Below are 12,356 nucleotides of genomic sequence, written 5' to 3' on the forward strand. Positions count from 1 at the left end.
TATGCCCATTTAACCTAACTAATAGTTGGATAGGTTCGGGTTTAGTTAGAGTGGGTAGGTTTGAGTGGGCAAATAGGTTTAGGCTTACTTTGCCACCCTTAGGTATAGACCGAGTTCAATTTGAGCCATTAGATTTATTTGTATAATTAACCTAGATAAATCTTCTTTTCATAAGAATATACTACTTTACTGTGTTCATGGCTTGTGTGGCTACCAATATACATGACTTCCCCACTTCTTCATGGATGAGACAGGTTGAAGTTGACGTCTACATAATAAAAACTATGAAATGATATAATTTGTACGGTATATGAATCAAATTGTTCATCAATAGCTCAGACTTTACTTTATAAAAAATTTGTTTATGTTTGTTTGTTTATAAATGAATTAAATTTGAACCTTAATTTTTACGTTACAAAACGATTTAAGCTTAGACTATGAGTTTAGTAATAAGCTTGATATTAGCTTAATAACAATATCTTTACTAACACTTTTGAGTAATTGGTAGGTGAGATTACTCATCCAAATCAAATAAATTTGATATGGTTTTGATAATGTACTTGTATTGGATTTCAATCTCAAAAATTTGATATTAAGCTCGAGTTGGCTTTTAAATTTTTTTATAAACTTGAGTTCGAATATCATTTATAAGCTTAGTTCGAACTCGAGCCAAGCATAAACATTTTATATTCATTATTGAGCTAAGTCTAAACACTCATAATTCAATAAAACTCAATTAGCTTATAACCTATTTATATTTGACGTACAATTAAAAAAAAAATATATCAATATTTATTGATATGAAAGTGATATTGGATTCCTTACCATTTATCAACTTAGAGATTATATATATATATATATATATGTATATGTATAGAGGGTTGGGTTCAAGCTGGTGTAATTCTAAGTAATGTTACATCACCTAATAACTTGTTATTGAATTAATATTTTAAAAATTCAACTGTTGAATTATATATTCTATTTGTTCTTAACATGCACGTCAATTTTCATATTAATCGGATGCTATTTACTATTTCATTTATAAACTCATCTTTTATACATTATTTTAAATTACAAAAATTTGAATTTTAATAATTGATTGATGAGATGACTATTAATATTTGATTATCTCAAAATTTTGCAAGTACGAAGTAAATACGAAAATAATGTAATCTAACGATGAATTTGTCAATATTTGCATCTAATTAAAAAAAATTAAATTGTGTAACATTACTTAGAGTTACACTAAATATAATTTTNCAAATGAATAGTTTAGCCGCACGCAAAATCTAGTCAAACTTGTAGAGGGCTACAAACCAATCACTATAATAAGCTAGATCATCAAGCTGGAAATTAATAAAAGGATGTTGTAGATATTACAAATTTTAGCCCTAAAATTACTTACAAATTTTATTATAGTAAAATTATAAATTTATATACGACACAAACTACAAAAAGATCTTTATTTATAGTTTTGTTAAAATAATATAATCATAATTTTTATATAAACAATATGTATTTGAATCTACGTTATTTGTTTTATAATGATTGTTTTTTTTTTTTTTATAATTTTAAAATATTAATTATTTTTTAGTGTAAAGGGCATGTAAGTGAATCCAATTACAAGGAGTTCAAGTCTTTTAAAAAGATTATAAATTTGATAATAAATTTAACATTTTCAAAACTATACTTAATCTATATATATATCTATATATATATATATATATATTTAAAAGTCGAAGCGTAACGTTTAATGTTCGTATACTTTTATTAAGCCACATTAGCACTGCATCATCAACCTATTTTCAATATTTTCTCTCTCATTTTTAATTATTTTTCTCCTTATTAATTTTCCACCTTACAGTTGCACATTCTCTAACATTTACTTACTTCTACCTTCTTATTTCCCCACTACTCTATACCTTAACATTACAATTTCTCTATCCCTTCATCTTCCTTTTATTTTGACTCTTCTTCTCCCCAATTTTTTTATTATAAATTTTTTTATTTTTTCTTCCATTCAATCCATATTTCCCTCATATAAAAAGGTGAATGCTCTCTCTCTCTCTCTCTCTCTCTCTCTCTCTCTCTCTCTCTCTCTCTCTATTATTAATTCTGGTCTTGCCACTCTACTTTAGATTGATGATTTTTTTTTTTTTTTTTGTCTCTACTTTTGGATGATACACTTTTTTTTTTTTTGAGAAACTGGATGATACACTTTAGTGGTGTGTTTTTGAGTTATTTATCACATGTACTCTCTATACCTCTTATAGTTTTGGTTTGAGTTAATTTTTAGAATTTTTACAAGTGAGAATTATATCAAAATACAATCTACATGATTATGTATTTGAATGTGTCTATAAATTATTTGAGTAATATCAATTGTAAATTTGTGATGAGGTTTGGTTATCATGATAATCTTCTTAAGAGAATGAGAAATTCAAATAATTAATTTTGGAACTTAAAATTTTAGTTGTAGAAAAAAAAAACCATAACACACTATACAAAAGTTTGAATAATATAAATCACTTGAAAAAAGAATAGTATTTCTATCTTTTATCTCAAAAAAAAAAAAAAAAGGAATAATATCAATCAAATCAACCTAAGGTTTTCAAAAATAAAAATAAAAAAACTCGAAATAATAGAATGATATATTTGTATTTGTATGTTTTTTTTTTTTTTTTTGAGAATGTGAATGATATATTTGTAGAGATGGAGAGACAATTTTTTTTTTTTTTTTAGAAATAATATCTCCAGTACGTTTTAGAGAATAAATCATAAATTATATCATATTACAAAATAGTTATATATTCTCACGCAATACGTTACGACTAGTAGAAACTAATGACCATACCAAACTATGCCCCAACAAGGATGGAATTTCACTCCCATCCAATAATGGCCACCTCAACCAAATGCAAAACCCATATGCTACAATATATATATATATATATATGTCACATAGATAATGAGTATATGTTGTCTTCATGTGGTAATATAGAGGTGGCAAATGGGTGGGTTTGGGGTGGGCATAATTAGGTTGGGTTTATAAAATTCATTTACCTATTAAAACCCATTTAACTAATTGTTTCTAACTCAAATCCAATTCAACCCAATTATTATGAGTAAACTCTAGCCCACACTACAAAAAATGGGGGCTATAGTTGCGTTTAAAAAACGCGGCTATAGACCCCAAAAATGCAGCTACATTTCCTATAGCCGCATTTATAAATCAGACCTAAATTGCGCAGTAATAGCCCCCTGCGGGTCTATAGCCGTGTTTTTATAACCGCGGCTAAAGGTTAGACCTATAACCGAGTCTGACCTTTAGCCATGGTTATGACTGCGGGCCTATAGTTGCGTTTTTAAAAAATGCAGCTATAGACCCACTTTGAGCAACACCAGTTATAGGCTGCGGACCTATAGCTGTGTTTTTAAAAATGCGGCTATAGTTTTTTTTTTTTTCCCCCAAAAAATTCAAAATTCAAACCAAAAAAAATAAAAATTAAACACAAACCCAGAAAATTCAAAATCAAACATAACATATACACAATACAAATACATCCAGAAAATTCAAAACCAAACACAACATACTGACAATACAAACACAATGTGCTCCAAAATATTAGAACACAAATCCATGAATCTCCTTTAATTCAACAAAACCAACCCATATTTAACACTAAATCCATTCAAGGAACACAAAAGCACAAGCTCAATAACACAAACCCATTTAAACATAAGCATAACATCAGCAATACAATAGCACAAATTCAAGCACAGATCCAAAAAATTCAAAATCAAATAATTCCACCTATGTAAAACCCATACATATAAACACATAAATATTACTCCCAATGCTCTTAAATCACATGGGTTTTATTATTAAAGCTTAGAAAAAATAAAATACAACCTCTAGTAAAAGTACAATACCCATAAAAAGATTAGAAATTTTTGCCAGAATTTTTTTTTTTTCATTTGTTATTGACAAGAAGAGACCAAGTGCCTTGACTTTTCTCTCGGTTGCAATGGTTAACCATTCAAGATTCAACAACACAAGGCAACAACAACTCCTTGTCATGGTAGAAGTAAACAAATTGAAGCAATAAACAAATCCAATTAGCTTTAGATTCAAATCCAGATAACTAAAACAAAAAACAAAAGCATTAAAAAGCACTCACGCTGGGTGAAAATCCTATTCAAACACACCCCACAAGTGACTAATTTGAGTTGATCTTCATACCCTAGTGATCACTACTAGATTGAGTTGATTGCGAGGTGATATAACTCAACATTTGCATCATCGTATTGTCATAATGTGCTCTTTGTTTTGCCATTTGACTAGCTTGTTGTTCCTCAAAATGTCTTCTTTGTTCTGCCATTTGAATAGCTTGTCGTTCGAGCATGCTTTTGAGGTGCTTTACTTCCTCTTTCAACTCTGCATCAGTCTCTAAACGTTTGTGTTCAGATTCTAAATATTTGTGTTTAGATTCTTGGAGTTGCTTCTTAAGATCATGCATTCTAAATGAGGAGGAACCCCATAACTTGGTATGAGTGACTCCAGCCCCATAACCACGATCTCGTCCATGATGCTCAAGTCCAAACACTTCCACAAACATTTGGTCTTGAGATATTTGCAATGGCCCCTCATTCACTTGAGTAGTAAGATTCCTCAATGCCATCTAAAAAGAAAAATAACAATATAACTTGCAACAAAACCACATAATATAATTAGAAGAAAAAAAAAAAAAACAATCATTATAAAACAAATAACGTAGATTCAAATACATATTGTTTATATAAAAATTATGATTATATTATTTTAACAAAACTATAAATAAAGATCTTTTTGTAGTTTGTGTCGTATATAAATTTATAATTTTACTATAATAAAATTTGTAAGTAATTTTAGGGCTAAAATTTGTAATATCTACAACATCCTTTTATTAATTTCCAGCTTGATGATCTAGCTTATTATAGTGATTGGTTTGTAGCCCTCTACAAGTTTGACTAGATTTTGCGTGCGGCTAAACTATTCATTTGCCTTGGTCACTTCTACCTAATCTATTTTGTTGTTTCTTAAAAAAAAAAAAAAAAAAGGGTAAAATATCATTTTCGTCCCTAAACTATCAAAAAAGTTCATTTTTCGTCCCTAAACTTTCAAAAGTTCTATTTTCGTCCCTAAACTATCACAAAAGTTCATTTTTCGTCCTTAAACTTTCAAAAGTTCTATTTTCGTCCCTAAATTTTCAAAAGTTCTGACGGAGTGCTGACGTGGCTTGACAGAGTGCTGATGTGGGAGGGACGAAAATCAATACGTTTGGAAAAGTTTAGGGACGAAAATAGAACTTTTAAAAGTTTAGGGACGAAAAATGAACTTTTGTGATAGTTTAGGGACGAAAATAGAACTTTTGAAAGTTTAAGGATGAAAAATAAACTTTTATAATAGTTTAGGGACGAAAATGATATTTTACCAAAAAAAAAAATTCATAAGAAAAAATAAAAGATCTCTAGGGTCATGAGCCTCACATGAATCACGTCGGTACTAGTACTAAGAGAGTGTGAAGACTGAACTAGCGTCGTGTCTTGTCACAATCTTTTACCTATAGATTTTTTATTTTTTATAGTGTCTTTTTGCACTGAATGCGCTAAGGTTTGGACAAATGCATTAAAGATTCGAAGATATGTCTAGTACAATGTATCGTTTATTTTATCTGCTAACTAGTTTGTTTGTTTTTTTTTTTTTGTTTTTTTCGCATAGCCTACAACTACTACTTTACATATTTACATCACTAAAAAGTTGTTTCTATAATGTTTAAAATTAAGTCTAAAAGTTTCTCAAAAAAAAAAAAAAGGTCTAAAAATGAACACATGAAAGTACCTACATTTCTCAGATACCCCTAACCATAGGAAAATTATTACTTCATGCTAATATAGTACATAACATGTGAAAAATGTTGATGCTAGGTGTCTACCTTTTCTAAGAATAAGTGTACATATGATATGATCCGTATGAGTGTGAAACTTTTTATGTGGAACAATCATGGTTGTTTAGACGTTTACTTAAAATTATAGGGAGAAAGAAAAAAAAAATGATAATTTTTAACATTTAGGTTATGGTGTGAAAGCAAGTGCCTTCTATAAAAAAACAATAAGATATTAGTTCAAGTTCGTGAATCAACTTGTTCAAAAAAATTGAAAGTAAAGCTGCCTTTTACAACTTTTTCAAACCCTACAAAAATGAGAGATTTATTTATTGGATACAACTTTTTTTTTTTTACTTTAAATATTTAGTTATCATTACTCAGAAGTCAGAAATATGTGCAGTGGCAACCTCGGCCCATATTATTGAATGGAGGCAGTATCAAATATCAATTATTTTGTACCCACCACAGCCATCCCCACCCCCTTCTGGCCTTTTCTTCTTTTTGTACCAACATAACAGCTATCCAACAAAGACAAAAAAGAAAGCATAAAATAGCTACTAATATGTCACCCGAGGACGAGGATGACATTATCATAACTAGCTTATTAATTCCTAACATGTGTAAATGAACTTTTCACATGCTAAAATAATCACAAGCTAAATAAATTCTCACATGCTTAAATCTTTTTTTTTTTTTGTTGATAAATAAAGATTATATTAAGAGGAGAGAGAGAGGGAAGGCTCAAACCCATCTCTAACTTTCCAGTAAGAAACTCATTAGAAGAAAAGAAGTGGCTATTGGTCCATCCCATTTACAAAAAGAAGCCCAACAAACTAAATTGTGAGCAAAGTAATTAAAGCTTTTGAATAAATAAAAACAATCCCAACTCTAAAGGGATTTCAAACAGGAGGAAACAATAGACATGACATCCGACAATAAATCTGGCATAGCATCCAATATGCCTAAATCAATTAAGCACTTGTCTTGTCAACTTTTAAAAAAAATTACACTTTATCGTCTTAAAATATACTTTAAAATATACTTTGCACCAACGATTCGAATGCATGATTTGTACCATAAATTATGATTTTTGTTATACTTTGTACCATCACGTTAATTTTACTGTTAAGTTTGATGAAAATATGAAACATGTGACTTGTATATATGTATTGCTTAAATGACACAAATTTAAAAGACCAAAAACCCCTCTTTCCAATCAGTTAGAAACAATTGTTTTGTTATTCAGCTCTCTCTCTCTCTCTCTCTCTCTCTCATTGGCTCCTCTCTTCAAATTAAAAAACCCTAAATCAAAATCATCTTCAACACCACCATTGCTCTACCACCGTGAAACCACTGCCTCATTGGCTCCTCTCTTCAAATTAAAAAACCCTAAATCAAAATCATCTTCAACACCACCATTGCTCTACCACCGTGAAACCACTGCTCAAAAGAAGCCCTAAATCCCTAAAAGAAACTGTCAATTTGTAGTTGAAAGTATGATGAAAGTCAAAAGCTAAGGTATTGCCCTTTTACCTATCCTACGAATCCCTATTCTATGAGGTAGGTTCTATGAAGCATGGTATATATTTAATATGGAACAAAAGACAAAGCACTGATACCTTTGGACAATAAAATTTTACCATTCGGTCAAAGTACGAATTAGTATTCTTTGAAACAACCTACATATTTCTGCAACGCCTGTTCTATATTACAAAAATTTCAACATCAATCAACAAATGGCCAGTAAAGAAGTCAAATTTCTTATATTGTCGAGGTGACAAAGATCATGCCTCTTACAAAACTTTCATATTACTTGTTGCGGTGGTGGAATAGTGGTGGTATTTAAGATGATTTTGATTTGGGAATTTAGAATTCTAGCGATTTTGATTTGGAGAAAGAGAGAGAGATTAAAAAAAAATTGTTTTAACTTATTGGAAAGTGGGGTTTTTGGTCTTTTAAGTTTGTGCCACTTAACCTATATATTTCTGCAACGCCTATTCTATATTGCAGAAATTTCAACATCAATCAACAAATGGCCAGTAAAGAAGACAAATTTCCTACATTATCAAGGTGACAAAGATCATGCCTCTTACAAAACTTTCAAGTTACTTGTTGCGGTGGTGGAATAGTGGTGGTATTTAAGATGATTTTGATTTGGGAATTTAGGGTTCTAGGGATTTTGATTTGGGGAGAGAGATTAAAAAAAAAAATTGTTTTAACTTACTGGAAAGAGGGGTTTTTGGTCTTTTAAGTTTGTGCCACTTAAGAAATACACACATATAAGTTACATGCTTCATATTTTCATCCAACTTAACAGTAAAATTAACATTAGGGTGCATTTATCCAAAAAAAAAAAAAATTTAGAGTGCAAACTGTACATTCGAATAATTTATGGTGCAAAGTGTAATTTAAGACATAACTTAGGGTGATAAATTGTAATTTTCCCAAACTTCTATATTGAATCATTGACTTAACACTTATCTCAAATAATTTTGCACATTTTCATAAAAATAGCTTTGCTTGGAGGTACAACTTGACCATACCGCTTTGCTTCGAACGGAAATGTTTGCTCCAAATGCACTAAACTAACCTAGGCTCGCCCTCTAAAAGAAACTTGTCCTCAAGTTTAACATTTGACTCATCAATATACTTCACATAATCCGCCATATCCATAACTTTATTCTCCATCAACGACCAATCTTGTTAAAAAATTAACACATAAAAGTTCTTACATTTCTCATAAACCCCTTACCATAGGAAAATGATTACTTCATGCTAATAGTGTCCATATCATGTGAAAAATGTGGAAGCTAGGTGTCCCCTTTTCTAAGAATATTTGTACATATGATCTATTTGTAAATATGATCCGTATGAGTGTGAAAATTTTTTATATGAAACAATCATTATCATTTAGACTTTACTTAAAAATATAAAAGAAAGAAAAATAATAATTTTTAACTTTTGGGTCTTGGTGTGAAAGCAAGTGCATTTCATCTAATACAGCAAGTCACAAATTCGAGTTCGTGAATTAGCCGCTTCAAAAAATTTAAGAGATAAGCGGCATACCATAAAATTTCTCAAACCTTGCAAAAATGAGAGATTTGGGTATTGGATATGACATTTTTTTTAACATTAAATATTTAGTTGTCATTATTCTGAAATATGCATAGTGACAACCTCAACCTATATTATTGAACAGAGCCACTATCAATTACCTTGTACCCACCCTGCATCCATCCCCACCTCCTTCTGGCCTCTTCTTCTTTTTGTACCTACGCAAACAAACAATAAATAAATAAAAATTGTTCAGCAAAGAAAGAAAATTGGAGAGAGTGAACATATGTTATAAGGCCATTAATTTAAGAAATATTTTTAAAATCTTTTTATGAGAAAAATAAAAAATAGCAATTAATTTTTTTAACAATCTTTTATATTTTCTATTAAAGTTGTATCAAAACTTTTTAAAAATAATTTATTAACAATTTTCTTAAAAATACCCTTTATTAAGACCCAAGAAAATAAAACCCAAAATAGCTAATAATATGTCACCCAATGACAAAAATGACATCATCATGACTTGATAATTAATTCATATACACGTGTAAATGAATTTGTCACATGCTGAAATAATCACAAGCTATATTGATTCCCACGTGCCTAAATCAATTAAGCAATTGTATAATCAACTTCTACATTGATTTAGCACAAATTTCAAGTAATTGAGCACATGTTTATGAGTGAATATTCTGTTCGGATAGGGCGTAAAACATGGGTTTTACGCCCCACCAGTAATGGATCTCCATGTCAGCTATTTATTAGAAAGTGAATATAATATCTCATTTATTAATCCCAAATTTTATTACACCTTTGTTACACATGAGCTGTTGACAATCTCTCTCTTTCTTTTTCTTTTTCCTCTTCCATGGATCTAATCTCACGTTATCTCTCTTTCTTTCAATATATATATATATTTTTTTTTATCCTTTTACAATGGCAATTGGGTTCTGGATTTTGGGTGTGGCTTAAGTGTTCATTTGGAGTTTGATGTGGTGTTGATGGCAATTTTGTGTTAGAGGTTAAGTCCTTGGCCGATGTGGTTGAATCAAGGCCATTGGGTGTTTTTTGGGTTTCTTTGTGAAAACAGATTTTCCTTTTGGTTTTCTTGGCTACCAAACACTAAATGAAGATGAAAATTTTTTTAGGTTTCCCTTTTAATTTTCTAGGCTGCCAAATACAAAGTAGAGAAAACTTATGCGGCTTTTTCCTAATGATTTACTCAGCTACCAAGCACAATTATTAATAATTTGTATTTTTAAGAAAAAAAAATCAAAGAAAATCACAAACTATCTGAATCACCATGGATCAGAATTCATGGTGGAGCTTTATTACTCCGCCATCACCTGAGCCACAAATAGTGATTCTCAAACCCAAAATCGTCTACTCATCCCTCTCATTCAATGTGATCAAACCCATAACCTCAAACTCTCAGTCTAACTCATCAGAGGCCGAGTGTGGGTCTATAGGGTGGCTTGGAAAAAAAAAAAACACTGCATACATCAGATGTTCAACAAAGGACCCAGCACTAACCATGGCCATCTTCCTCATCGTTTTTGTTTTAACTTATGTATTTTCTCATTTGGGTTTTGTCTAGTTTTTGAAACAAGCTAATGGGTTTTTGTTCTGTTATTGATATTGGTGTTTCTATAGATTTTTGGGTTTGGTTACTTCTTTGAGGAGCACTAGAAATGAGATGGGTCTTAATTTTTGTTTGTAAATTAGGCTTATTGGAGTGGTGGTGCTTGGATTTCTCATCCAGGTTTCATTTTCTTGAATTTTTCCCTTCATAGTGGTGTGGTAGCTCTGGTGTTTTTTTTTTTTTTGGCTCTGGAAGTGACTCCATTGGCTTTTGTGGCGGCGTGTGTGGTGGGGTGGGAGTGGAGTTGTGGAGGTTTGGTTTGAACGTGAGGAGGAGGGTTGTGTTTTGAATTTTGAATTTGATATTGTAAGCTGTTATCGTATGGGGGTGCTTGTATTCATATTTTGGTAAAGTGCTGACATGTCACTATCTCATTGGAGGGCGTAAATACTTGGGTTTTCGCCAAGTCCTGACTGAATTTAAACTCTTATAAAAATAGTTTTGCTTGGAGGTACAAGTACAACTTGTCCATAGTCCATAACGCTTTGCTACAAATTGAAATGTTTGCTCCAAATGCGATATACCAAGGCTCCCCTCTCTAAAAGAAACTTGTCTCCAAGTTTAACATTTGACTCATCAATATACTTCACAAGATCTGCCATTTCAATAATTTTATTCTCCATCAACGGCCAATCTTGCTCATCTCAATTGTGGGTTTGGGATTGGCCCTCTCCTTCTTCAACAATGGCATTGGTTAAGTCTTAGTGGTCTAGGTACTGTAATGAGGGCACATTCATTGGGAATTCTCTTCATTTGGTCTTTCACATCATCAAATATTTGCATTTATGTCAAAATATGAATTCATTATCATGTATTAACAGGTTCAAGTTATATCTGATGTAATTTAGTTAATGTTACCACTCAATATATCATTATTGGATGCGAATTTTGATAATCCACTGTTAGATTACATTATCTTTCTATATTCTCCTTACTTACAAAATTTCAAGATAACAAAATATTAATAACTAGGTCATCGATCAAATATTTAAAATACAAGTTTTTGTAATTTAAAATGATTCATGAAAGATGGTTTTATCGATCAAATAATAAATAATCTCCGATTAACATGTTTTTTGACATGCATGTTAAGAATATAAAGAACATGTAATCTAACAGCTGGATTTTCAAATTATTTATCCAATAAAAAGTTATTAAGTGTATAATATTTCTTAAAGTTACACTGTATAACTTTAACTCATCTCATATATATATATATATATATATCATCAAGTACATATGCAATTATCTTTGTGTTGGAACTCTATTTCCTGTGTGTATGTGTTAAAAAAAGGGTAATTCTCCTACATTGTTTAAGAGAACATGTTGTGTATATAATATAACTTGATCTACCATCACTTAAAAGTTGCCATAGTTATTATGTAGAGCTTATGGTATACCTTTGTCTTAGAATCACATTCCCTCTTTATATGCGGTTCTCCACCCAAAAAAAAAAAGTACATGTGTAATTTTTTGTTAATATTACATCAATAAATATTTTTTTATTGATATAATATATTAATAAGCGCACTTGGATTACACATTTCATTGTCCTTAACACACATGTTCACATTTTGTGTTTATTGAATTTCTAAAAACAAAATTTACAATTATTGATCTCTTGTCATTTTAATATTTTGCAAGTATGAATATAAAGAGTTAAAGACACAATGTAATACCTAATATAAAATCTAAATTAATTTCTTAAATATAATTGATAATGGTCATATAAT

The sequence above is a fragment of the Quercus suber genome, unplaced genomic scaffold (assembly GCF_002906115.3).
Source record: "Quercus suber isolate HL8 unplaced genomic scaffold, Cork oak 2.0 scaffold_37, whole genome shotgun sequence".
Classification (NCBI taxonomy): Eukaryota; Viridiplantae; Streptophyta; class Magnoliopsida; order Fagales; family Fagaceae; genus Quercus; species Quercus suber.